The sequence below is a fragment of the Microcebus murinus genome, chromosome 11, assembly GCF_040939455.1.
Source record: "Microcebus murinus isolate Inina chromosome 11, M.murinus_Inina_mat1.0, whole genome shotgun sequence".
Taxonomy (NCBI): Eukaryota; Metazoa; Chordata; class Mammalia; order Primates; family Cheirogaleidae; genus Microcebus; species Microcebus murinus.
The window spans coordinates 64,692,613-64,720,482 of NC_134114.1; positions in this window are offsets into that span (position 1 = coordinate 64,692,613).

Consider the following 27,870-nt stretch of genomic DNA (forward strand, 5'->3'; position numbering starts at 1 on the left):
ACCTGCTTCTAAAATCCTGGATCCCAATCACCCACCTAGAGAAAGCCTCACATAGCTCCAGTTCTACTCAATCCTTTGTTTTATTTCAGTCTAATACTCCCACAAAATTGTCTTTTCTCAAATTGCGACATCGAATTTTACAAGCATGTCGATTTAATTCTTTCTCTCCATCATCTGTCACCCTATGTGGGTCTGGGTTTCCTCCTGAGGCCACATACTTCTCAGGAGGCAGCATTAGAACAACTTACAAGCTGGTGGATGTCACTTCTCCCATTGTGGCCTAACACAGGGGGATTCCAGGATTCAGAGTAGAACATATTTTCCCATTATTAGTTTTCCCCGTGAAATTAGCCTTTTTGCCCTAAAATGGTGATATATAAACAGTTGATGTTTATTAAAGTGAGTACTGTATTTTAAATAGATATTAAATAAAAGGAAAACATAAAATGCATTAGCACCTAATTACAATTAGTGTTCTTTCTGTATCCTTCAAATCATATCATCAGTATTTAATTTAACACTTCCTGGTTCTATCTTCACACCTAACTACCTGGAACTTTTCCTGATGTTAGGACCTCCCATGACAGGCATTCTCCTCACTTTGGGATCTTGCTTGCCAAACCTCTCATCTGTGCAACTCTTCCCATCCAGAAGATTTAGGCTTGCTTCTGACGTGTGCTGGGAGCTAGTGGCACTGATTCTCACTGCATAATTGCCCATTAGTTACTTCTTTCCCTTCTTGGAGATGTCAGAAAGCCATTTTTTGTCCCATGAGGATTGGTAGAAGCTGGAAAAGAATACATATATAGATACATATATATGTATGTATGTATGTATAAATGTAAAATTTGTGATAAATACTGTCTTGGAAAAAGTAATTGCCTGATTCTTTTCCTTCCCAGGAATTCACTCTTACCCCTCCCGTGTAGCACTGGCTTTACCTACAAATGCATTTCATTGCATTTAAAATGACTTCCAACTTAGAGAAACCCACAGACATTTATTTGTATCTAAAGACTAAGAGGTATAACTAGGACTGTGTTAGTAAATATTTAACAATTTGTTCAGGGGTGGAAAGATGGAGGCCTGACATGTAGAATTTGCCATTTCTGTGATTTAAATACTCCTACCATAGCTGGTTTTAAGCTTCCAATGGTTTTGAGCTTTCAATGTGTCACTAAATGTGGAATCAAAAAGATTTAATAACAATTGGTCCATGAAAGCCAATCCAGGCAGGCTCAAACACACCACTGGACCACTCAGTTTACTAGACACAAATTGTTTAAATGCATTAAATAGCACATAACAGGTTTCAAAGCACCCAATCATAAATTTGGGGATCCACACACACATTCCAGGTCTTTGCTTCCTGCAATGGGAGTACAAAAGTCAGATACACTGCCCTTATATAAATTTTGAATGTAAAACTATTGGAAATTGTTTTCAAGAACTAACACAGGTTAGTGCTATTATTAATACCTATTATTTATAGCAAATCCATCACCTCTCAACATGATTGCATTAAGCAGCACCCATGTTCATCCCCACATTAGCTGGATTACAATGGTCCCATTGCTAAGATTATTTCAAATTAAAGCTGACAAAGTGTTTGAACAATATACATACACTCAGGAATAATCCTGAGTTGAAGAAAGTAGGTAAATAGTGGGAGGAAAATTGCCTGATTAGCAAATAATAGTTCTTAGGTTGTATTTCCTGAGATATATTCATAGGACAATCATGCACCAAAAAAAATTTCCTTTGAGACAAAATGAAGAAAGGAATTGAAAATCAACCAAATAACTGATATTGATAATTTATCATTTATAGCCCAAATTCTTCCTCTTCCATGAAGACACTCTACAACATTTTGCTGCAAAAGCAACTCGTTTCACCACCCAGGTGATAAACCCTTGGAGGGCGTGGCAGATCAGACGTCTTTTGTATCCTCCACAAAGTCCAACATTCAGTAGTTTGTTGATTGGTTGACTGATTGGCTTCAGCTAAATTTGAAGGCTTTAGATTGACTAGCAATTCTCTTAATTCGTAGATAGAGTTGCTCTGTTTTTCTAAACTTAAAGCTAGCACGTATACAATGGCAAATAATTTATTCTGATTGGCAAATTTGTTTATATGGAAAGCTGTAACAATGTATAAAACACAAATCACATTTAGCCATTTGTTAACACATTGTCTTTCCTGGAAAGAACAAAAGTTATACTATTAACATAGGAAATGTAGAATAGGTAGCATTCTAGTCATCTATTGCTGTATAATAAATCATCCCAAAACGTAATGGTATAAAACAGCAACGTTCTTTTATTGGCTCTCAGGGTTCAGCTAGGTAGTTCTAGTGTGGGATCTCTCTTATGAATTTGCAGTCAGCTGATGGTCTCAGACAGCTTGTCAGTGGAAGGCTATCTGAGCATTTCTTTATCTGCACATAGTCTCAGAACTTCTCCATGTGGTCTTATCACAGGGTCTCTCCAACAAATGAACTCAGGACAGCCATACTTCTTACACAGTGGCCCAGAACTCCAAAGATGAGCCTAAAATAAACTAGGAGAAGCTGCATGGACTTTCTTTACCTAATCTCAGAGATCACAAAACTTCAAGTCTGCCATATTCTCTTAGTTGAGGCAATTTCAAAAGACAGAGAAATAGAGTCCACCTGGATTGTTTTACATTTTTTTTTAATTTAAAGAATAACTATCAGGTAATAAATTGATTTGTTTTAATGAATGTATAAATCCATGAAACGATCACAACCAGGATAATGAATTTACCAAGCACTCCAAAAATTTTCTCATAATCCTTTGTAATCCCCCTACTGTACTTCCTCCCAACCCTAGGCAACTACTGATCTGCTTTCTGTCACTATTGATTAGTTTGCATTTTATAGATTTTATATAAATTGAATCCTAGGAGATATACCAGGGCTCCGCAAACTATGGCCCATGGGCCACATGCCGGTGTTTTTGCCCGTTTGTTTTTTTACTTCAAAATAAGATATGCGCAATGTGCATAGGAATTTGTTCATAGTTTTTTTAAAACTATAGTCCAGGCCTCCAACGGTCTGAGCGACAGTGAACTGGCCCCCTGTTTAAAAAGTTTGAGGACCCCTGAGATATACACTTTGGCTTCCTTCTTTCAGTAAAATTATTTTGAGATTCATCCATGTTGAATGAACTATCAATAGTTCATTTTTTGTTATCATGGAGTAGTATCCCTTTGTATAGATATTCTACAAGTTCCTATCCATTTTGATGCTATGGCTATTTGGATTGTTTCCAGCTTGGGGCTGCTACAAATAAAGCTGCTATGAATATTCACGAACAAGCCTTTGTATGGCTATATGCTTTCATTTCTCTTAGGCTTCATTTTACCGTGAGTGAATTGACTGGATCATATGGTGTATATTTAACTTTTTAAGAAACTTCCAAACTATTTTCCAAAGTGGCCATACCATTTTACATTACATCTAATTTATTTTACATTAACTCTATTATAGTTCCAGTTTCTCCACATCCTCACCAACATTTGCCCTGGTAAGACTTTTAATAAGAGATGATTATTGCTATTTCATGGTAGTTTGAATTTGCATTTCTCTCATGACTAATAATGTTGACGTTCTTTTCATATGCTTTAGTGTTATCAGTATATCTTCTTTGGTGAATTGTCTGAATCTTGCCTATTTTGAAATCAGATCTTTTTTTTTTTCTTATAGTTGAATTGTGAGAAATATTTATATATTCTGGGTACAAGTCCTTTATTGAATATATGCTTTGCAAAGATTTTCTTCCAGTCTGTGGCTTATGTTTTCATTCTCTTAATAGTGTTTTTTAAAAAACTGTTAATTTTGAAATAATTATAGATTCACAAGAAGTGGCAGAAATAGTACAATAGTTCTCATATACCCTTCCCTCTGTCTTCCCTAATGGTTACATCTTTTTTTTTTTTTTTTTTTTTTGAGACAGAGTCTCACTCTGTTCCCCAGGCTAGAGTGCCATGGCATCAGCCTAGTTCACAGCAACCTCAAACTCCTGGGATCAAGCAATCTTCCTGCCTCAGCCTCCTGAGTAGCTGGGACTACAGGCATGCACCACCATGACCGGCTAATTTTTTCTATATATTTTTTTAGTTAGCCAATCAATTACTTTCTATTTATAGTAGAGATGAGGTCTCGCTCTTGCTCAGGCTAGTTTTGAACTCCTGACCTTGAGCGATCCTCCCACCCTAGCCTCTCAGAGAGCTAGGATTACAGGCATGAGCCACCATGCCCAGCCTAATGGTTACATCTTACATAACTATAGTAAAATATCAAAAACAGAAACTTGACATGGTACATAGTTCTATGCCATATTATTAATATTAAATGGGTATGTATATTCATATAACCACCACCACAGTCAAGATATAGAAAAATACATACATTCCATCACGGCAGATACATTTCTTGTTGTGCTACCCCTTTATAGTCTCACCCACCCACTTTCCCTCACCATCCCTAACTTCTGGCTACCCTGAATCTATTCTACAATTCATGATTTTTTCATTTTGTGAATTTTATATAAAAAAATCATACAGTATGTGACATTTCAAGGTTAGTTTTTTTCACTCGGCATAATTTCTTTGAGCCATCAAAATTGTTATGCTTTTTACTTCCTTTTTTATTGTTCATTAGTATTCCATGGCATGAATATACCGCAATTTGTTTAACTACTCATTTATTGAAGGATATTTTTGTTGTGTCCAGTTTGGGGCTATTATAACTGTGCACATTGTGTTCAGATTGCAGTGTAAATGTACATTTTAATTTCTCAGGGCTAAATGCACAGGAGTGTCACTGCTGGGTTGTAAGTGGTTGTTTAGTTTTTAAGAAACTGCTACACTATTTTTCAAAGTGGTTGCACCATTTTACATTCCTACCAGCAATGTACGAGTAATCTAGGGTCTCTGTATCCTCACCAGAATTTCATGCTATTTTTTATTTTAGCCATTCTCATGTACTTACTGTGGTTTTAATTTGTATTTCCCTAATGGCTAGTGATGTTAAACATCTTTTCATGTGCCTATTTACCTATATCCTCTTCAATGAAATGTCTGTTTCTGTCTTTTGCACATTTTCTAATTGGATTTTCTTTTACTTTTGAATTTTTAGAGTTCTTTATATAGCATATATATTAGTTAATTGTCAGATCAATCATCTTTAAAAATGATTTAAATAATAAGAAAAAATTATGAAATAACCATTTCCAGTACTTTTCATTTCTATGAGGTCTCACTTCCTGTCTTCCTTAAGGAATTTCTTTAACTTTCTTGATGCAGAGGTCTGTGGGTGATAAACTCTTTTAGCTATTGTATATATGGAACATCTTTATCTTTGAAAGTTATTTTTGCTGGGTATAGAATTTTAGGTTGATCTTTATTTTTCTTTCTATAAAGATGTTGCTTCACTGTCTTCTCACTTCTCATTTTCATTGTCCTAAAGAGGAATCTACTGTCATCTTTACCTTTTTCCTCTGTCCACATGCAAAAGAATGTTATATACAACATTTTCTAACAACATTGTATTCTATTAAATAACATCACATACAAAAAATAACTCCAAATGGATAAAATACCTAAATGGAATAGCTAAAACTATAAAACTCTTAGAAAAAAACATAGAGGAAAAACTTCACATTGCATTTGGCAATGATTTCTTAGATATTGCACCAAAGGTATAGGCAACAAAAGAAACTATAGACAAATCAGACTTCATCAAAACTGCAATAGTATGAGTCCATCATCCTATCATGTTGACTGAGAGCAGCTAGAAAGATATGTGTAGTAGGAAATAAATAACTGGAAAAAGAGAAGGTAAGGAATTCAGTTAATGTGCTTTGGGTTGCAAGCAACAAAATTCCTAACTAGAAGGGGCATAAATAATAGAGGTGTATTATTTCATACAACAAGAAGTCTAGATGTGGCAGTTTCTAAGTTTTTTAATTAACATTTTACAAATGTCACATCTCTGAGTCAGCTATTTAAGAATTTTCTTGGCTTTTCTGTCATTGCTGCCCCAACTCCAAGCCCCCATCTTCATGAGATCTAAAAACAAGGAGGAGTATGGGTTTCTCCTCATGAGTCTATATCTTTTTATACAAAAGGAAAATCTTTCCCAGTAAATTTTTCTTCATGTTCCATTGGCAAATGAGTTACCAATCTCTGGCAAAGGAGAGAAGAATGATGATGAAAGGTTTAGACTAAGTATGACTCATCTCATGGGGCTATGTTTACCTTCTCTGAGCCTATTTTTGCACAATAACAGAAGGAACTAGAGTTTTCTTAGCAAGTAAAAAGAGGAAAGAAACATGTGGAAAATCAGAGTAAAGATCTGAAAAGTTTGAGTATATCAAAGAACAGGCCAGGTATCAGTTAAGAAAAAAATTTTTTTAAGAAATCTTGTACTTCTAAATGTAGGCACCATGTAATAAAATATAATCACCTTGGGTTTGACATATATATTTAGCTGGCATGCTGTCAGGGTAAGGATAGATCATGTACATAAATTAAAGATCTTGGGCATCCAGGCAAAATTATGCCTCAGTAGGAAAGTGGTTGACCCTGCCTGTCTAAGGATAGTGGGCTTAAGTTTACGTAGTTTGTATGAAGAGATTTTCCATTGTGAGGAAATAGATAGTAAAAGATAATAGAGAGTGGTGGAGTGCATGAGGGAGAATATACTAGAGTGAAGCAAGGGGTAACATTGTAATCTCAAACCACAGTCTAAAGAGGTGCCTTGACCTTCTGCAGTTCCTCCCAGGGTGCCAGTAGACAAAATAAGTATTCATGGGTCCAACCTTCTGTGTGTCCCTAGTAATTCCTCAAAGTACCTCAGGGTTGAAGAGGCAACTTACCTGAGCATCCAATAGGTCATTGAATTTAAAAATCCTGGTTTTAGCCAGTAAAAAGCAGAGCCCTTCATGAATGTAGGAGTTTCACTGTAATCTAATAAAACTGTTGTCACAGAAGCACTCTTTAGACTGTGTAAGTTCATATCAAAGTCTTAATTACGCTTCTTCATAGTAGTAACATTACATGAAAATGAGGGCATAGGAATACATCAGAAAAGGTTTTATTTAATATGTTTAAATCAGATTTAACAGAACCAAAACCTGTTCCAGCACATCAGGCACAGAATCTCTTTGATCTATTTGCCACTTTTAAGAAACATTGGCATCTTTGTAAAAGAACTAGCAAGATGAGTCTAAAGTTTTGATGATAGAAAGAACTGTTGGGAGAATGAATTCTCCTTGTTAGATTTCCAAAGACTTATAAACACCTAGGGCTTATAAACCTACAGAGTAATTTCCAAGAGTTGGACTTTAGTGGTGCCCCATTCCATTATCCCCTATTAAACAAAACAGATTGCTATCACCGTCAAAGAAGGTCGGAATGGTAGAATTGGTTTTAACATTATCCAAACATTCATTTCACAAATAAAGAAACTCACACCCCAAAAAAAGTTAAAAGAAAAAAAAAAGAGTACATCAGAAGATATCTTTCATGTACTCCACTCATTTCATTTCTGAGAGATTGATCTTAAAAAGATCATTTAATGTGCTAATGAAGATTGGGTAGATCCAGATTTGGCCTAGGATGATGGCTTCACTGCAGGGCTGTGTTCCTCTAAAAGAACTACTAAGGCAGAATCATAATTCTTACATCCTTATCTCTTCAATACCTCAATTTGGGGGACAGTGGAAAATTCTAAGGTCTTGCTGTAGTTATGCTGAAACTAGCATATCAGGAGTCCATTTATTCCATATACTTTCAGGAATAAACAACATTATGAACCTCCTCAGTGGCCCTCAGTAGAGAATTCTCTGCCTAGAGATGATATTACACATCTTTCGGTTAATGCTGCAATCCACACACAAAACCCAACCCTTAGGAATACTGCCATGTGGATTTGTAACATTCTTTGCGAGTCTCAGGTTCTATAACACAAAGACTGGATTATACTCACCTGCATGGGATTTTTTAATGAAAAATACAATAGCGATGTATTATGCCACTTTCACACATTGCTTTATTATGAGAAGATATAAGCACTAGAATAAAAAATGATGAATAGAATTTCTCCTATCAATTAGACACATTCTTCATTTAACCATTTGGAGACACCAAAACATGAGAAAGGCCATTATTCTAAAATATGGCAGAGTATTTTTATCTGACCAGTAAAGTATGTTACTTTGGCTCATAGTGAGAACAGTGACCCAGCTGAAGGAGAGTGTCACACTTAAAATCTTGTTTGTAATGTGTCTTTCATTTCAGCAAATGACCTCTTTTCTGCCACATATCAAAGAAGCCGTATAGGGTCAACTGACCTCTCCAAAGTGGGTGAGACAAAAGTCAGTGCTTCTGCATCGGCAGCAGGGTTTCCAAGTTTGATTCTTTCCCCTAAACTGGGATAGTATAAATCAATCCATAGCCACCTGGGTAAGCGACAACCCACCCTTTGGGTTTGTTTAAGTCATTTGGGGCCATTTTAATAGCAAAAAGGCATGAGATTTTCAAATTGTTCAAATCAGGATACTTGTGAAGGTGAAAGAGAGTACTATCAATAATTATCTATAGGTATAAATGAGGTTTGTCCTGAGCAAACAGGGGCATACGGTCACCCTACTCATAGAGAAAAATGAGAGCAGGGCTGTAAGAAATGTAAACAAATATGCAAAGTATATCCACTAAAACTCTGCACTTTACTGCCATTATATTTTCATAGAAACACAAATGAATTTGCATGTAGAAATGCCCTTCCAATGCAGCACTGGTTGATGTCATTTGTGTCATTACAGAAGGTGGAAACTATAGATGGGAGAGAACACTTCTACAAATAGGACAGGAGCTTCTGCTAATAATTATAATGTAAGATTACTATGGAGCGAAGTGCTACTTAAGAAGAACAGAATGGGTTAAGATGTTTGAATTTGTTACCTTCTGTTTTGGTCAACTTGTTCCTTTTTTGATAGCTACCAGCACAGAGGAGAAAAAAGAATCTGTCCAGAGCAAAGGATTCTGTCCTTGTTCCAGCTGTGAGTCTGTCATGGGAAGGAGAGCTACTTAGACGCCCCCATCGAAACAGGCCATGGTTGGGGGGCTCCCACCAGAGTTATTTTAGTAAGCTCATACCTTTTATAACTAAAAACCATGTCCAACCATGGAGAAATCCAGGAGTTAATTTTTGTTTCAAACCCTTTTAAATGTAAAGCACAAGCTAATACTAATTGAGAAATCTATTTAGCAAATATTTGGGGAAGAAAAAAACCCACCATTTTTTACTGTTGTTGTTGTTGTTGTTGAAATGTTTCCCACTCCTTGCCCCCTCAAAAAAAGAGGGGTGCTGGTGTGGGGACAGACGAGAGAAAAGGAGAAAAGTGGCTTCAGCTCAGTGGAACACTAAAAAATGCACATGAATCAATTATGAAAAAGAGAAGGTCCCTTTGAATGAGGAAAAGCTGATTGGAATTAAGATAGGCTTTGTTCCTATCTGCAAGGTACAAGGAGGGGACTTTTCAGCGGAACAGAAAAGGGGGATTTGGGACTGTTTGGCTGCTTAATGCCATAGTGCTTCAGAGCCCATGTGAAAATTTGCTGCTGGCTATTAATCATCATTGTGCCCCTGCAAAGAAGCTGTTACAATGATGACTATATGTCATTATATTCCCACTGTAAGTAACGAATCAGAGAGCTGGGAAAGTTGGATAAGAGCGGCTGGCAAACTTTTAAGCGGTCGAATCTATTTAAATAAATTTACATCACATTTGCTACTTTCTCTGGTATGGGAATCATACTTTAAAATGAAACAATATGCTATGTTCATGGGGCCTGGTCTTTTATTCCCCTGTCTCTGAGCCTACTTTCCAGGTCAGCCTTTGCCAGCGCTGACAGCACGCTTTTCTCATAGCCTCTCCTTCTCATAGCCTTTGGTTGCTTTCAAGTTCAATTTAGCACAATAAAGTTGTTATGCATGACAGTTTGGAGAGCAGAATAGGTGGTGTCTGAGCCCGCTGTGTCGCTACAAAGTGGGTCCATTCTCTGTGGGCCGGCTCAGTTACTGGAGCCTTACTGGTGGGATACAGCCATGGACTTCCAGACGTTCCCATCCTGACGAAAACAATTAGCTTCAAACTGCACGAAGCCTCGGGGTCAGCCTCCCTTTGACTGAGACTGCGCCATTTAATATGCTGCAGTGGATTTCAAATTTATGTTGATTTATCCTGTTGTGTTCCTCTTTTATGCACTTTATTTACAGATGTGTAAAGAACAAGGAAAGTTGGAATCCCCCATGCTTCAAGAGTTTTATTAGAAATCTAAACCATTGTTTTACATTTATTTTATAAAGAAATAGACTTGAAACATGTCAGGCTTAATTCCATTAGGCTGAACTGCCCAGAACAGAGCCCTGGGGTTTGGAAGACAGAATCTGAAAGGAAGTGTCTCCTTGGCTAAGCATCATCAACAAGCCAAACAACAAACAACCCTAAAACACCATCGTTGTCAAGATAGTTTTCTATTATGGGAGACTACCCCTCCAAAATCCCACTCTGACCTGAAAGTGACAGATCTTTTAATAGAACCAAAATGTAATTTTTCAACCATTACAAGCCACCATGTGCATTTGTGTATGTGCATATGGATGTATCATATCAATTAGTGTCTAGTATTCATTGACGTCCACCCAAGGGCTTACTGTTTTTAGAAATATGATACAGAATTCTGCTGCCAGTAAACAAATATTATTCAGTTTTGACACTGCAGAATTGTCCTCATCCAGACAATATAACATCTTCTCTTGTTTCTCTGTAGAAAAACCTGTAACAAAGCAAATTTAGGTGAACTTTGCATTTTACCATTAGAGTCATCCAGGCCAGACGTCTTCAGTCTCTTAGCTCTCCTGGTAAAATAAATCACAGTTGTCTTGATTACTGACCTCACTAATTATAGGGTACAACCATCAAATAAGCCTCCTTCTAGATTATCAATTAGCTGAAAACGTATCTTAAAAGCATATTTCACTTTCCTAAAAGAGTGTATTATTTTTCTGAAAGCTATTTGTCACCTTAAAATATTTTTTTTTTTACCAAAAACAGTGAAATACTAACAGTGACCATGCCATATAATATTTGCTTCAACTGTGTACTAGCAGAGAATAGTAAAAAAATAAAAATTATGCCATGGGGAAAATTTCCCCCAAATAATTTTATTTTCTAAGATAAAATTTAATGTAATTTCAAAAATGGTTTCGACCAAGTCACATCATTAAAAGTAGAAACCTATATCTAGTTCCAGTAAAGTTTTAGAAAAAGAGACAATCGTTTGCTCTGGTCATCTCTTTCTTTCTGCTATTATGTGAATATTATTTGGTGTCATTTTTAGTAAGGCATTTTTTAAAGTCCCCATTTAGAATGGTTTTTGAAAATATAGCTGGACTGACAAAGAAAAATTACATTATGAGGGACAGTAAATGTGTCTGTGACAAAAGCTCTATATCCTTTCTAATTTTCAGATGGGATAATTTCTTTGCCATTCAAGTGAATGAATATTCCAAAAATTGACCAAGCTATTTAACTAATAATATGCACTTAAACAGTCTTTTATTTTTCTTGAACAAATATGTCCAAAGCACATAAAAAAATTCCCACATACAAAAGTAGTGTGAACAGAGGATAGTTAGATGTTAGGCAGGAAGGATATACCTGGAAGTTTATATACACATGTACACACACCACACCCACGTAGAAGGCCTTTATAGTATAGACTATAAAATTTAGCATGCATCTCTTTATCTGGAATCTCCAGTGGAAAAACATGGTGACTTACCATAAAAGTTTATTTCCTCATCTCAAAAGAAATTTCCTAGGAAAAAAACTGTTAAATTAATAAAAAGTAATAAAAGAGTTTTAAAAGGAAGCTTGAAGGATTGTAATATATCATAATGATTTTACAGAATAATTACAAAAACCCTGAATTTGGGGCCAAACATTTATTAATACATTCATATTCTTTATGTGAGAAAAAAATACAGTAGAAATAGTTGTGAATAGGTAGGTCATCTTCACTTGTTAGTGAAGTTACTTCTACTAAGCTGAGATGGAAGACATGTGTTACAGAAGAAGTCTGATGTGGAATATGATATACCTTCAACGTTCTGTAGTAGCAAAGAAAGGGAAGAGAAGGAAAGGCAAAATGGAAAGCTCATTATAGCAAGTGAATTTGAAAAGAAGTGAAGCAATATATTTAAGAAAGGAGCAAGAGAGAAGAAGATACTATTCACTATAAATGGCTTCAGCAACTTTAGCTAAATTTTATCAAGGTTTTTTAAGTCCTTTGGCTAAAACTAGTATTCGAGACAGTATATGCTTCAAAAGAATATGGTATTTGGTTTAAATCATAGCTGTACCATTTGCTTGCTTTGTAGCTTCAGGTAGATTTTTAAATACCCTGGAGGTTCTGTCTTCTCATCCATAAAATGGAACCATAATCCCAAAATGTACAGGGTTATTGTGGAGAACAAGCAATATGGGTAAAGTGCCTAATACAACAATTGGAACATAGTATATATCCTATAAATACTGATTCCCTTTATCTCCTTAGTCTTTTGACATAGCTCTTGCAATTCTCATCCTCAAATTTTTCTGTGGGTCAACATTAAGTCAGATTTCCTGACATAAAAATCTTATAGAAAAAGAGACATTCTTGGTAACTAACTTTATCACAATGTATTCCAAATTGTTTGGACCTGAGACAAACTACAGCCATGTAACTAGGTTTTATTTGGTTGTGTTTAGTCTTTGCTCATGCTAGTTTGATCACTGAAGCAAATTAATAAAGACCTGAAGAAAGTTTGCTTATTCTGTGGCAGAGGTATCTTCCCTTATGTGGATGTGGGTTTAAAGAGACAATTTCATGATAAGTATAAGATAATCTCCACAAAAAGTCTCCCAGGGCCTTAGTTAGAAATCTGAGAAGTCAAAAGTAAAGAGACCCTTGACATTATAAAAAAAGAATTCTGCTTAACAGTTAGTCTTATTGCCCCCAAATAGTATGCTTTGGAGGAATAATGCTTACATGCTCATGAAAAAGAATGAGCAAATTCATTGACATAACACTCATTCACTTATAAAATAAGTCCTCAGAGTAGAGAATCATGCTTCCCAAGTAACAAACTTCATGCTTGTGAAACAGTTAATGGAACCATGGATGAGTTTGACAGGGGGCAGTTTATCTCTTCTCATTCCGTACTTGAACTTTGATTTGCTAATATAACTCTTAAAAGTATTTGGCAAAACTTAATTCAGGGCAAAACTTTCAGAAGAATATGTTGTACCTCTACTTATTATACAGTATAAGTTTTCCAGCTTCTAGCAATAATCTGGACCAAGGGATTGACCAAAATTATTTTTTCTAATGTACTGCTGCCTAATTGAATTCTTACATTAATAGTAGCCTTATTTTAGACAGTGCAATATATTCTGTAGAACTAAATAGGTATATTTAAGTATATGTTACATTAAACAACAAAAAACGGAGTTAATTCTATGTTGGAAACGTCACATTGGATGGAAGTATGATGAACTTTTTTTACTATGTACAGTACGTGGGCATATTGGCTTCCCCCCCCCAAGTCTATTACTTTTAATGTCAGTTGATTGCATTCCTTAATGAAATGTTTTTTGCATATTTAAAATATGCAAAACATGAAACAGTCACCCAACTTGACTTTTAAACCCATCTTTCTTTACAAATATTGGTAGAAAACCAAGAAGAGATTAGCTCCATTATATTTCTGCCTATTTCCTCATCTTTAAACTATAATAAGACATATTTTGTTAGATTTTGTAATCATTTAGATGATTTTATTTCAAGACCTGTGAATATTAAATTAACATATACATGTTAAATAGGTCATTTGTGCAACATACTATCTTTAAACAATTTTTTTGTTTTTCTGGGCAAGCTGTTAATAAAGAGACATATGTGCTGTTTTATATATCCACATGCTTTACTGCCATTTTTTAGATAAGCACCATAACTTAAGTTGTCTTCCACACAAAGTTCTGGCAAGCTTCAATAGATTCATTAGTGGGTTTTTCTTTACAACCAACGAAGCTCAAAGAGCTCCTAACAATGGAGCTAATCACTGCCTCTTCCCTGACCCAAGCTTAGGTTTTCCCTCCTTTCACTCCAGACTCTTATTTCATTTCTGAGCAATTGGATTTCCGTGGCACTCCCAGAACAAATAAATATCTCCCTTTTCCCCTGCTTACATCTTTTGTGTATATTTTTTTCTATACGACTGCCCGTATTTAAACTAGTGTGGTAATGGCAGGGTTCTTCAGGTAATCTTTCATTGGACATAAATGGTGTAGCATTAAAATGCAGATAATGTTACCTCAATTAGAGAATGCTGTGCAAAACTTGAAAAAGACGTAGCTAAATGTTTGGACTAAACAAGTAAGTCTATGTTGTTAAGAGTGGGGCTGGGCAAGTTGCATTTTCAATAGATCCCTTAATGAATAAATGTTAGACTGTATCAACAGTCCTGAACAGGCTTGTGGTTTGTGTGTGCATGAAGTGTAATGGTATCAATTGACTGGCTCTTTGTGGTTGCTATAAAGTACTCTTGAATGTGTCAATGGAGAGAAGGCCTGCAGACAATGAAGCCATGACAGCTGAATGTCAGCAGCGACCTTGAACCTAAACTGGTTTCACCATTCCAGTGACTCCAGCTACAGTGAAGACATGCACTGGAGCCGGACCTTCGGCATTGCCTGTCATTTTCTGTGTTCAGATTCCAAGCACTTAAGTGACAATTTCACCACATTGCTAGACCCTGCTAATATGCATCAGTGAACGTTCACTTATTAGTGATGGGGCTAACGATATGTTCAGCATTTTAATCAGACTAGCATTGGCATTTAAAAATACAAAACACAAAGCAAAACAAAGCATCATTCTAGACTAAATGTTTTATAGAAGCAAACTCATCCAGAGAAGATACCCAAAACATGTCTTTTCTGCAGCAGTGGATTCTTTGATATCGATCTTGCATTGCATAACATTACTGCACATACATTACTACAGTCTTTATTGCTGCAAATAGCACATGATTAGTTAATTAAAATATGGCATCAAGGAATAATTAATATTTGTAATGCAGTGTTTCTTTAATGAAAAACAAGAGAATTCTTCTAAAGGTCACATTTACAGATTAAATGTGTCTTTAACATAAATGGAATGTTATTAAGCTAGGCTCAATATTCAGGAGAGAACTACAAAGCCTTTTGTGGCAAAACACTATTAATGAATTCAAGAAACTGAATCCCTTTGCTAATGCTGGAGTTGAGCAAGGTTAGAAGCCCAACCACAACTGAATGTTCTTAATATGTTCACTGTACTCCGCAGTGAGGAACTGAGGGCAGGGAAGGAAAGGAACTGGGTGGAGTGGGGAAAGAATGAAGAAAATAGAGGGAGAAAAGGAAGAGAGAGAAGGGCAGAGAGAGAAAGACAGATATAGAAAAAAAGAGGAAAGAATTTGGTTAATGAGAAACATATAGCAATGTGGATGCAGTAAAGAGCAGAAATACTGAATATTGACATGCAGGTATTGTAGGTAGGATGGCTAATATATTTTTGGTATTAAAATTTTATTACTATTATAGCACTATAAACTAATTACAATTGATTCTAAGAAAAATGTAGCATTTACTAAAAATGAACTATATAAAGAAAAATATTAACTGCATAATTATGAAGATTTATAATATAATGGAAATTTGTTATTATGTCATTGTAGATTGACATGAAGTATAATACAAGCACTTCATTTAGCTAGTATATCTTTGAGTCCTAATCATCAATAAAATGATTGTGTGATATATTATTTTTCGACATAAATAAAAGTTGGGCACAATTATCCTCTTGTTTCTCTGTGGTTATCTCAAGTTCTTATATAATAGTGAACTGCATGATTAAATTTGTCCTTATAAGTCCTTTAAAGCATGCAGAGGGAAACAATGCTTGAAGGATATATCTGTGTCTTTTACTTGAAAAAGTTGAATGCTGGCAAAGATTTTTCTATACGTTTCTAAAAAGATAAGGTCACATATATTTTTAAATATAATAAGAAAGTTTCTCAAAAATAAACTTGCTACCCTGAGAAATATTTATTGTTCAGAAACACTGGACATAAAGTTTGCTATTTTATTTATTTTGTATAATAATTACTATAAGTGTATTTTATCGGATTGCACCATATTAAAGAAGTAAGAGTAAATACATTATCTTGATTTCATCTTTCAGTTAAAATATTCATTATGTAAAAATCATATTTAAAAGATTATTAAACTACCAAAAAATAACCTACTGAGCACTAGAACAGTAATTCATGAAATAATCTAAAATCATTATCGACTTTCCTAAAAAATATGGACAAAATTAAGTTTACTATATGGAGAGGTTTTTTGAGGCCTCAAAATCAAAATGCGATGAGGAAAACAAATAGTGAAACAAAAATATTTTCTTGCATTAACTTTTATTTATGTGTTTCCTAGAAAGAAAATCCTTTGTTTAATAGATTCAAAGATAATTCTCTTTCTAATCTTTATAGATGCATTTGCAAAGTTGAGCATTCGATTTATACTTTTTTATATTAGCATTATCACTTATAAATGAGCTGATAACCTCAGTTGTAAAAAAAGTTATCTGCTGCATATGTTTATTTTTAGTTTAAGGTAACTGTATTTTTATAATTTTTTCAATATACAAGTTTTATATTACAAAGAAAATATTGACAGCACCCAGTTTTATTTTGAATCATTGATATTTATGTGAATTATATGTACGAGGAAAATATCATTTAGAAGGTTTTTATATTTATTTAGGCACTTAAAATGTATATAGATGTGGTATAATTTTTATGAATGTCAGAAAATAGAGGACCTCTACAGATGCCACCATTCGTTATAAAGTGGCTTCTCTGCAGACCCCTCCCATTAGTACGCTTTAAGTTGACTCTTCACTCTGCTTATGGAAGAACTTTCAAGGAGACAAGCTCCAAATCACAAAAAAAAAAATGATGGCTGCAACGAACACCTATTTTTGCTGTTACGGTTATTTTAAAGTAGGATGCTAATTCTCAAATGAGAATTAATCCCCCGTGCATATGTAGGTTATGGAATTTAAGTTTAAATACAAAAGTAGTCAAAAATGAAATTCAGGTTAACAGGTCAACACAATGCCTACAGCTGAGCCACTCATTTTTGTTGGCCTACATACGTCAGCAATCTTGATTAAACCTAAAGGTAGGTGGTGATATGTAAAAATATATTCTTCATGAAATAGTTAAAGGCTGTATTTAATAAACTTCTGACTATGTTATTTAATAAAACATTCTGAATAAATGCTTGTACTACGAAGAAATGATAGACCATTCTATGAATAAATTTGTGATAGAATTTTGTGGTGAAAAAGTTGTGCAAGAAGTATGTACCAATATGGGTTTATTCTTGTACTTTAAGATACATTCTGGAAAGATGTATGCCAAGTAGTTCTTCTTCAACATATATGAACTTAAATATGTATCATTTTAGGATATGTTTCACTCTTTCAAAATCCCCTGATTTTTTTATTTCCAAAAGGAAAAAAAAAGATTGGGGTGAATTCAGAATTACTTATTTTCAAATTTCAGTGACTTGCATATTTAAAAATCATCTTGATTTATTTGTGTACTTATTCAGCATATATTTATTTAGTTTATTGTGTGCAAGTTTCCATGTTTAAAAACAAGAAAAATAACACTGGGTTTCTGTGCCAACTTTCATTCTTTTTGTTTTTAAGTACCCAGTTTTTCAAATCTTGCCAGAGTTGTAGCTATGAGGAAAGACTCAAGCCGGTTTCATGTGGTTTGGTTAAATGTGGAACCCTGATCTGGGAATCATGCAAAAGCCCAACACAAGGCCCCGTCACTTGTCATAGATGAAGGACCTCCAATGCACCTCTCAGGATAAAGCAACCATTCTTAAGGAACCACTCAGCTCTGAATTTGTCCTAGGTTCTATCTACACATTCAAATTTTAGAGTCAGTCACTAATCTGGGGCATCTCTCTTATGTTCCAGAGACAGTACTAGTAATTTTGTCATGTGATATTTTATGTCATCTTTAGAGTCATCATGTAATGAAATTCCCAAGGCTTCGTAAGACAATGTGATTGGCTCCATGTGAGGAGAAGCTGTAGTTCGAATTCCGATCTCCTCGCGCTAAAGCCAGCCCTCTCAGAAATCCCATATGCCAAAATCAGCACCTGATTTATTCAGGCCAAGTAGTATCTATAATGAGAGAAAATATTAGTCAAACTAGAATTTGGCTGAAAGGATTTTTTTTAAATCCTCGTAAGATAGAGAAGCCTGTGTAAAAGAGAGTGAACAAGGATACACACAACTAGTACATATAAGCATGGGCTCAGAGTAAAAGAATTCTGAGATCTCCCACCTTCAATCAATGCTCCCTCCAGGAAAACTTTGCTTTTCATCTCTGCGACAGACATGGAGACCAGAAGCGATTCCTAGTGGGATTGCGCCTCTAATTTTTAGCAAAGCTTGAGGTTAGGATGCTATGGAGGATACTGGGTTGCTACTCAGCCCAGCCATGATTCCATTCCTACACATGCCCCTTTTCCCTCTATATTCTAGTCCCACACTGCTAGAGGCCCAGGGCAAGGCAAGAGCAATGTAGCAAGTTCAGATTCTGATTAAAGATGTCATCTCTCAAAAAAAAAAAAAAAAAAAAAAAAAGAACAATTCAAAACAAGTTTATCCAGTGCCCAAATATTCAATATTATATATTGAATTTCTTTAGTTACATTTAAATTGTTCTATTCTCGCCTAACAAAATTTTTCTATGCTTTAAAAAGAGAAGTTGACTCTTCATATTGCAGCTAATGTTTCACATAGAATCAACTCATTTTAAAGGAAAATTTAATTAAATTCATGGCAGGTGTTTCCTGATCTAAATGAAAGTACATTTATTCTTTAATTTTTGTTCATTGAAGCTACAGATTTATCCAAATTAACATTAAACGTTATAAAAATATATGCTTCTTTAAGTCATGTTTTATAATCCAAAATGGGTCCATCCACTGTCAATGAAATACGTGTAATATTAACACTCATAGCACTATGAGTATTCATTTAAACTCTACAAGTTCAATCTAGCAATACATTTTCGAATAGAAAATTTACTGGCATTCATTTTTGTCAGCAAAAAAATTAAATATATGCAACATTTACATGTGATTGTAGTATGATAAACAAATATTTTTGTCAAATTTTGTTTTTGGAATTTTTCTTCTCAGTGTGAACTTATTTTATTCTATCATGCTCTTGTTTAAAAATAATCCAAATAAACACATAAATTTTACAGTGTTATATGGAAGATACAATTAATTCCAGAGGTAAAAATTCTCCTGTAAATACTCCAGCTGCATGTTTTATCCTGCTAGTACATAATTGACTGCATTGGCTAAAATTGGTTGGACAGTTTTAGAAATGCATATAGTCACATAAATGCTTAAATAATTATTAATAAAATACTAAAAAGGAGTTCTGTTGTCCAGAAAGAAAAATGCAGGCTCATTTTACTTATCACAAAGTTATATTAATACCATTGTATAACTAAGCACATTTGGAGACACCATACAAATCTACCTGTCATATTTAATTATAAACTACTGAGGAGACTGCTAATAAAATTAACAAATAAAAATAGCAATATTCAGTATTTAACTGCTCTTGGTCTGAAAACATATGAGAATTGTCACTTATAAATACCGAGTGCCATTTAAATAATTAATCAATGAATTCATTGTAACAAATTATCTGAGAAGTATTTGTGATGAGGTCAGCTCTCTACAATATGACCCCACATTTTAAGATGTTTTCATTTTAAGATGAAAGATGTTTTCATCTTAAAATGGTGACATTCATTATTTCAGAGGACTAAGAAGATAGACTAGGAAATATGAGATACTTTTGAGTATTTCCAGGCCCATTGTTGTTTGGATATGTAGATACCATGGACCAAATAATGTCACATAAATATAATAACCACAAATGGTAAAAAGTTCAGTGGAACTCAGTGTGTAGCATTGATTTGGCAGATCTTCAGACATCAACAGAATAGAAGGGTTCCACTTTTACCATACTGAAAGCAGTGGTTTTCTTCAGGTCATAGAAAGGAAAAAAGAAGGCCTATTCATATTAGGCCAATGTAGATTCAAGTAATATGCCTCAAAAATTAAGAAGTAATTTGGCAATAATATCTGAGTAATATCTGACTCTTGCTTTATATGCAATGATAAGCTTTACTTATACAGTACAAAACCTAATTCCTAATGTTTTTCTTTGTAATCATTATGTGAGTATGGGTGTAAATGTACCTTGGGTTAACTCAATTTATATAAAATGCCTTGGCCTTTCAGCTATTTCTATAGTACACTTTATTTTCAATGCCTTTCTCATAAAAATTTTATTTACTAACTAGGCTGCATTGTGTTTGGGCATATGTCTTTTCATGTGTCTACAAAAAGTAACTTCCAGAAAGTTACTTTCTGAAATAATATCTAAATGTCCATGTTCCTATGTTTTCCCTCATAGGTGAGGGTCTCTTCATTGAGCTTGCATCAAAAATGTGTGAGAATTTGTAAAAATCAAATAGTTCCACCTCAATATAAGTATTGCACATTTCTCTCATCAGAATCTACAACAAATAGCCCATCTTCTTTCAACATAAATCTAAACTTTAAGAGCCATAGATACATTGTGAACTTTCTTGGGTAGGCCTTACACAGAAAGCATAGAGTACAAAGTACATTATTCTATTAAAGTGTTCCTTTTTTCCTTTGGAATAATATCATTTAGAATGCACCTTAGCATATTAAGTGGTTGACAGATAGTATAAACAAAAATAGGTTTTACATTGCAGCTATACACAATACACCTTTGTACAGTTGACTGATTGCTTACAACAATAAAAAATAATTGTAGCATTCTGCTGTCAAACTTTCTGGATAGTTTATAGTGAACTTCAAAAATATGGTTCCTTTTTCTCAAATGCAATTAATTTGAAGATTAAAGTAATGTGGTGCCATGAAACATAAATGTTTCGCCCTAAAGAGGAGCTTGTTATCCCATAACAATAGATAAAGTTTCACATCCCGATTTTTTGAAAGAATGCATGGTACCACTTAAGTATGCAAGGAAATGCTTTATGTGGCAACAAGTACAGTATTATTAATATAAAAAAAGTATTTATTTACCAATTTTGACAGTTGTCATGGACATCACTGTTTCAAATGGCATTTTTGACAAAACAATTTGCTGGCTGGTAGTTACAGGAGAACTGAAAGATTTTTTTTTTTTCTCTGTGTATTTACAATATAAAAAATGGATCCTCAATGTAACTTTTCGGCTTAAGAGGAAAAAGAATGAGTTCTATAAAACAACCCTTCCAGTGCAGTTTCTATAAGAACAAATGAATGCAAGTGTTAACAAGGCCTAATCTTCCCTTTTGTATTTGTTTCTTCATTAAGCTCCAGCTATGCTGTAGCTCTTGTACCCTGAAGATTTGATGTGAAGATGGTATGACAGGCTTGGCTTCTCCCGATGCAGCTGGCACTCCTGATGCCAAAAGCCAGAGCTTGTGGTAGTGGGATCAGGAGAGAGTCGTTCGGAGCACAGTTTGCCTGTCAGTTTCCCATCCGCCTCGCAGTGCAGCACTCCCTCCCCAAGTCCCCTTAATGAGAAGTGGAGGACAATACCAGTATTGTTGTTTCTACTGGCAATCTTGTGGAAAGAACAATCGCTGTTTACCCAAGCATTTGTATTACCCAAACTCTGTCGATAATTACTTCTAGAGTCCCTGATTAACTCTGCTCTCTGCCTCAGCACAAAAAAAGCTATTGAGATACACACCAGACAACTTTCTTTTTTATCTCTTAGAGCCTTTTAACAGTTTGCAGAATATAACTCAGTCCTCATATTTATCAGAAAAAAAAAATGTACCTACATGATTTGCACTCAACTCATCAGGAGCTTGCCAACCATGTAAGCAGCACAGGTACTTTGGAAGGCTTGAAAATTTACCCTCACCCCTCCTTCTCCCCTCTCTTCCCTCAAAAAAGTTAAAAAGCACTCTCTCCTTTCAGGGGATGTAGTCCTGTACCTAGGAGTCGATGATAAAATACAAGCTGATTTCAAGTAACAATGATATTTCTAGTCAGTGTATCGCTGTTAACTTTTTATGGTGAAATATGTAGAAGAAAAATTTCTAGTTATTTAATTACTATGCGACTTTATGATATGCTTTTGTTTTCTAAGACCTAACAAAATGGAACTGTTGCTATGTCTATTTCCATGATACTGGTAATAATTTTAATCTGTCACATCACTCCTACCCCCCTTCACGTCCCACCCCACATGCAGTCTGCTGTTAGCACTATGCAAAACACCATCATGAATATGCGTAATTATGGAGATTCATGGTAATTTTTCAGGGTTATCCGATGTGACGTTTATAGGACAGCAGCATACATCAATTTAAACGAGAGTGACAAATATCTTATCCTTTATATTTCTATAGTATTTTTAATATTTCCTTGGCCCCTCTCCAGGGAGTAGTGTGAAATGGTAAGAACTTGAATAATAAAAATGTTAAACAATCAAATGCTTTACTAGGAGTGTTTTTTAAAGGCAAGTTTAAAAAGGATTTTCTACCTGTTGAAGTTTTAAGAGTATAATATACTGAATTTTTTTCTTAGGTGATACTTTTTATCAAGCATCTTACACATTTTCAAACCAACAAAAGGATGGACATTTGCATGTACCATTTTAAGATGAGGCTGAATTGCTTAATTACTTTTAAACTCTGACTGCTTGCCTGACAGATTATTTGGCAAACATGGTCCACCAACTTTATTAAGCGTAGGCATTTGAAGCAATAATCTAATTGTGGCATATTTGAATTTTGTTCTAAGTCTGTTGCACCTCCTAGAGACTTGCGTATTATCTTTATCTCAGTGACTAATTAGGACTAGCTTGACAATTTCATATTTACAATGATTACCACGTAGGAATCCTTTTCCTTGTTCAGTATGTTTGTCATGAATATTGTACAATACTAATTACATTGAAGATATAAAGCGCCCCACAATTTGATTGAGAGACATCTTGAGTCTAAAGTGAGTAAATGTGAATTGTATCGAGAATTTTAAACCGTGAGGCAATTAATACCTATTGCTCATGCAGTCACTAAAAAAGATGAAAAACTGTGTGTGCTTAAGTCATTATATCAGCCATATTTTTAAGTGTATTAACAATAAAGTCACCAAAAATTGGCTTGATTGAAAATGATCCCCCAATTCCAACCAACCCGATTTAGGAATCCTTTTTCTCAAACATATACTTTCAGGATTTCAGGTTGAGGGTCAAACCTTCACAATTAAATGTTCCTCAGTACTATACTGGTAACACACCATTGTGAATACTCTCCATACAATTAGCAGGGCCTACTCTGGAAGTATACTGCTAATAGAAATAATAATGAAGGATACTGGGGCATTAGTATGCCAGAGTAGGTTGGAGAAACCTAGTTTGCATGATGCATATATAATTGTATGTTACATCTAAGTCTCACTGTATGTTGCTTTAGAAATAATTACTCAGAAAAATGTGTTTAACCCTTCCTCCCTTTTAAAGTTCCAATTTGATTAACAAGAAGTTCATTCCAGTTCAGGGGTCAGTATATAAAAAAAAAAAAACAAGAAGTTCAGTGGTGAAGTAAGCCTATAAGATAGCAGCAGTGTCGTTATGAATGTGTTCTGTATTTGCATGTTTTTCAAAGTGGCACTTTCTGAAGACACACAATTGCTATGTCTATATACATGTATAAAGCGAAGTGAAGAATTGATGCAATCATCCAGATAATTCAAGGGAAAAACACTTTTGCCTCAATTATCTATTGCAAGCAAAAGTGAGGGGTTTAGCCTGAATTGTTCTAATAATTGCCTTGATTCTCTTCACTTTGCATGTGTAGACACATTTTACAATAATATTTATGTTCACATTTGCAATTTACATACATATAAAGCAGAAACATTTCTACACACAAGATGACCAAAATCTTTTCACAACAATAATTTCCACTCTTTAGTTTTACCTAATTTTTGGTAGAATCAGATCATTCATGGGCATGTTATGTATGGTAATTGAATCAAGACAAAACTAGACGGACTCATTATGTTCATTTATTAAATGTTTAGTTAATAAACTGTACATGATACTGATATCTCACTATACTAAGTTCATTGGTTTAATCTGCCTAAAACTTTAATAACTGTATACTTCTTGCTGGGTATAATCATAAATTAATCTGAGGAAGTCAATGTGATTCATATGTACATTTATAATAAAATACAACATTAAAACAAAGAAAAATTTCCAAGAAATATTTCTTACATTCTACATATTTAAGATTTGTTATAAATAAGTTAATATTCATAAAGAAATCAAATACCAGAACACATTGTCAAAAGTTCCATTGACACATTAAAAATTCAGATATGTAACAGATTTGACAGTGTTTCCTCCATATGCACTGACAGAAACAATAATATATTTAATTACTGACACTTGTATTATTTTACCTTATGTTTATTAAATGTATAAAGTAGATTTTCAATGCATTTGAAAAATCTGTTCTGTTTATTAATACATGAGGACTCCTAAATTTCTTCTGGGCCTGTTTAATCACTATTTGCAGTCTTTATTCTGGCCCATGTTGAAAATACATTCCAGAAAATATACAGCAGCTCCACCATGTTTCTTCATATTGCTACTGGGTCAAAATATGTTTTGTTCAAACATTAGAAATTAAATCTTGGTTTATTGAAATATTTCGAAAGTATTGGATTGTAAGTGTTTGTCTGGACAGTTAATACCTAAATGTTAAAAGACACCAGAATATTTTTTGGACCTATTTGGCAATGAAAATGAACTATCTACGTTATCAATTTGGTAGATAGGGCTCATGTGTAGCATTCATTTATAATTTTCATGTTTTATATAAAAGTATATAATTGATGCTTACAGTATAACCAAAATCTTCTCTGCCATAAAAACACATGAAGCAGATGCAAAATTAAGCATTTCAGAGTATTTTACTGCTCCAATATCTTTTTAATTTGTTCTTAAAATCAAGTGTCTGTCTCTAAATTTTATTTATGAAAAATTCAACTTCCAGAATTAAATGGATATATTTTATAAATGCTGAGAGGGGCCTTGATAGATATTTTTCTTTAGAATTGCTAAAGAGCAAAATATAATAATTTGGTGGCAAACATCTGTCTGGCAATCATATATGATAAATTCATAAGAAATACAGGAAAGATATTTATTTACTGTTACTGCTAAGCCCGACTTTATTTATCTTAGAAGATTTTTCATCTATGAGTGGAAAACAAACTTTCCTTCAAGAGGTCTGTGAACCGAATAATAAATGTCAGGTCTAAATCCTGTATGAAAATCAGTCCAGTTTAATCCTGGATATTCTTCAGCATGCAAATGAAGACTAGAGGTTTCCCTGGGCCCGCTGTCATACAGGCAGCCAATTTACAGACCCTGGCACAGTGTATGTGTTATGGGCTCGCCGGCTGCCCCTCCCCCCCAGCCTAAGACTTGGTCTCAGCTGCCTGCCTTTCACAGAAAACCACAAACCAAGGAAACATATCAGTAATAGCGCCCCGTAAATTAACTTGACATTTGATGCAGAAAAAAAACCTAAAAGCTTACAAAAGACATTGAAAACAAAAGCCACTCAGGACCCACACTACATATATTGTGGATTTAAGAGATCTGGAAGGTGGTTATTCTATTGTAACCAACACATACAGCCTTCATCTTCTTTGTTAAGACAATTCAGTCATTCTTTGTTACAGGCATAGTATCCGTCAAACAAGAAAACAATACTTTCCACCAAAAGAAAAAAAAAATCCTAAAAGTCCAACTGATATTATAATAATAATTTAATCAATGGGTTTCTTTTACATTAAAAAATAAAGCTAGACATTCCTCATGTAAGAATAAAGCTAAAAATATGATTTTATGTTTCCTTGGTAAATAAGACATGTTGACACTGCTAAGATGTAAATAATGTAAGATGCTTTGGAGAATGGTGTGAATCTTGCTGAACATGAGGTATTCACAAATATTGTTGTGTCTTAAAATTTTGCCATTCAAGGGATTTAATTTTTTTCATGGTTGGAAACCCCTGAATCCTTTTTATAAAAAAAAGAAAAAAAATTTTTTTTGATTCAAAGAAGGACTGTTGATAAAATATTAAATGGTTATTTGACATCATCTGTGGTGTGGGGCTGGAGTGAGGCACTCAGCATATTTAAGCCATTAGACATGCAGGAATGTTAACATTATTATGCGTTATTGTGTCTGGCTAAGTGCCCCCACCCTTCTTCTCAATCTCTCTCTCTCTCTCCCTCTCTCTCTCTCACTCACTCATTTTCCCTCCCTTCTTCCCTCCGCCCCACCTTTCTCAGAGTCTCTCCTGCCTCTCCCTCCCTCAGCAGGGCCTGCTACACCACATCTTACAAATGTCTGGCCTTATAGTTTACAAGCACAGAACAGTACTGGTAAAAATGCATAATCTTAGCATCTGTGCTTCTTGATATTCATGGATTTATTTACAAGTCCCTATGTTCTACCCTTTTTTTTTTTTTTTTGCCTGTTTCTATGGTTTATATTACTGTCATGCCTATATTCTTGTGGGAATTTCAAATAAGAATCAAGATATAACTGGCAAATATTCTGTAATGCAGTCTGCATTTCCATAATTTAGCTGTTTTTTAAAAGAGACGATTTAAAGAGGTTTATGGACTTAAGGATATATGAAGAGTATTTTGATTGGCTTTTTTAGTACTTCAACTGCTTAAGGTTCAGTTTGTGTAAAATGGATGCAATAAAATAAATTTATGTACATATATGTGCTTGTGTATATGTAAATGCATTTAGAATGAAAAAGTTCATAAATCTCGGTCAAATTTACTGATTAAGTTCACTATATTCACATTTGGCAACATTAAGATATTTCACAAAGGGTTCAAAGGTAAAAGGCTAGCATTTTACTTCTTCTTTAGATACTAGCCTGCAAAAAGCTTAAATATTTACAAAGCAAGTATTCAGGCTCCTGTGTTCCCCCAACCCTCAATATACACACCCCTCCCATACACAGAGCTAGTTTAACAGAAGCCTTTCAGAACATGTTACCAGTGCCAAAGAAATCTTTTTTTTTTCTTTTTTTCAAGCTGTAAAGACAAAGTCTCTTGAATAACTTAACACCAAAACTAGAAATTTAACTTACTTTACAATAATTTTCTAATCATTTCCCACCTTCCACCCCTTCTCCCCAAATAGAATTCTACCTTCATATTATCACTGTTCTTATTTAGGGGATTAATATTCACTAGTTTAAAGTAACATTGAAATCAAAGAAGTCCATGTACGTGTTTGCTGTTTATAACTCCAGTTTAATTACTATGTGTTAAGCTGCCTAGACAGTGAAATGAATTTATGGATATCTTTCAAGACAGCAATACTTGGGAACTGCATACGAGAAAAAATGGGATGATGGGGACACTGCATTAAATGGGGTCTTTATGCCAATATTCTTGAAAATTCACACTCCATGCAGGAAAATGTTAAATATGAGAACATTATGATAAAGGCTTGTTACAGTCCTAAAGTGTGGGATAT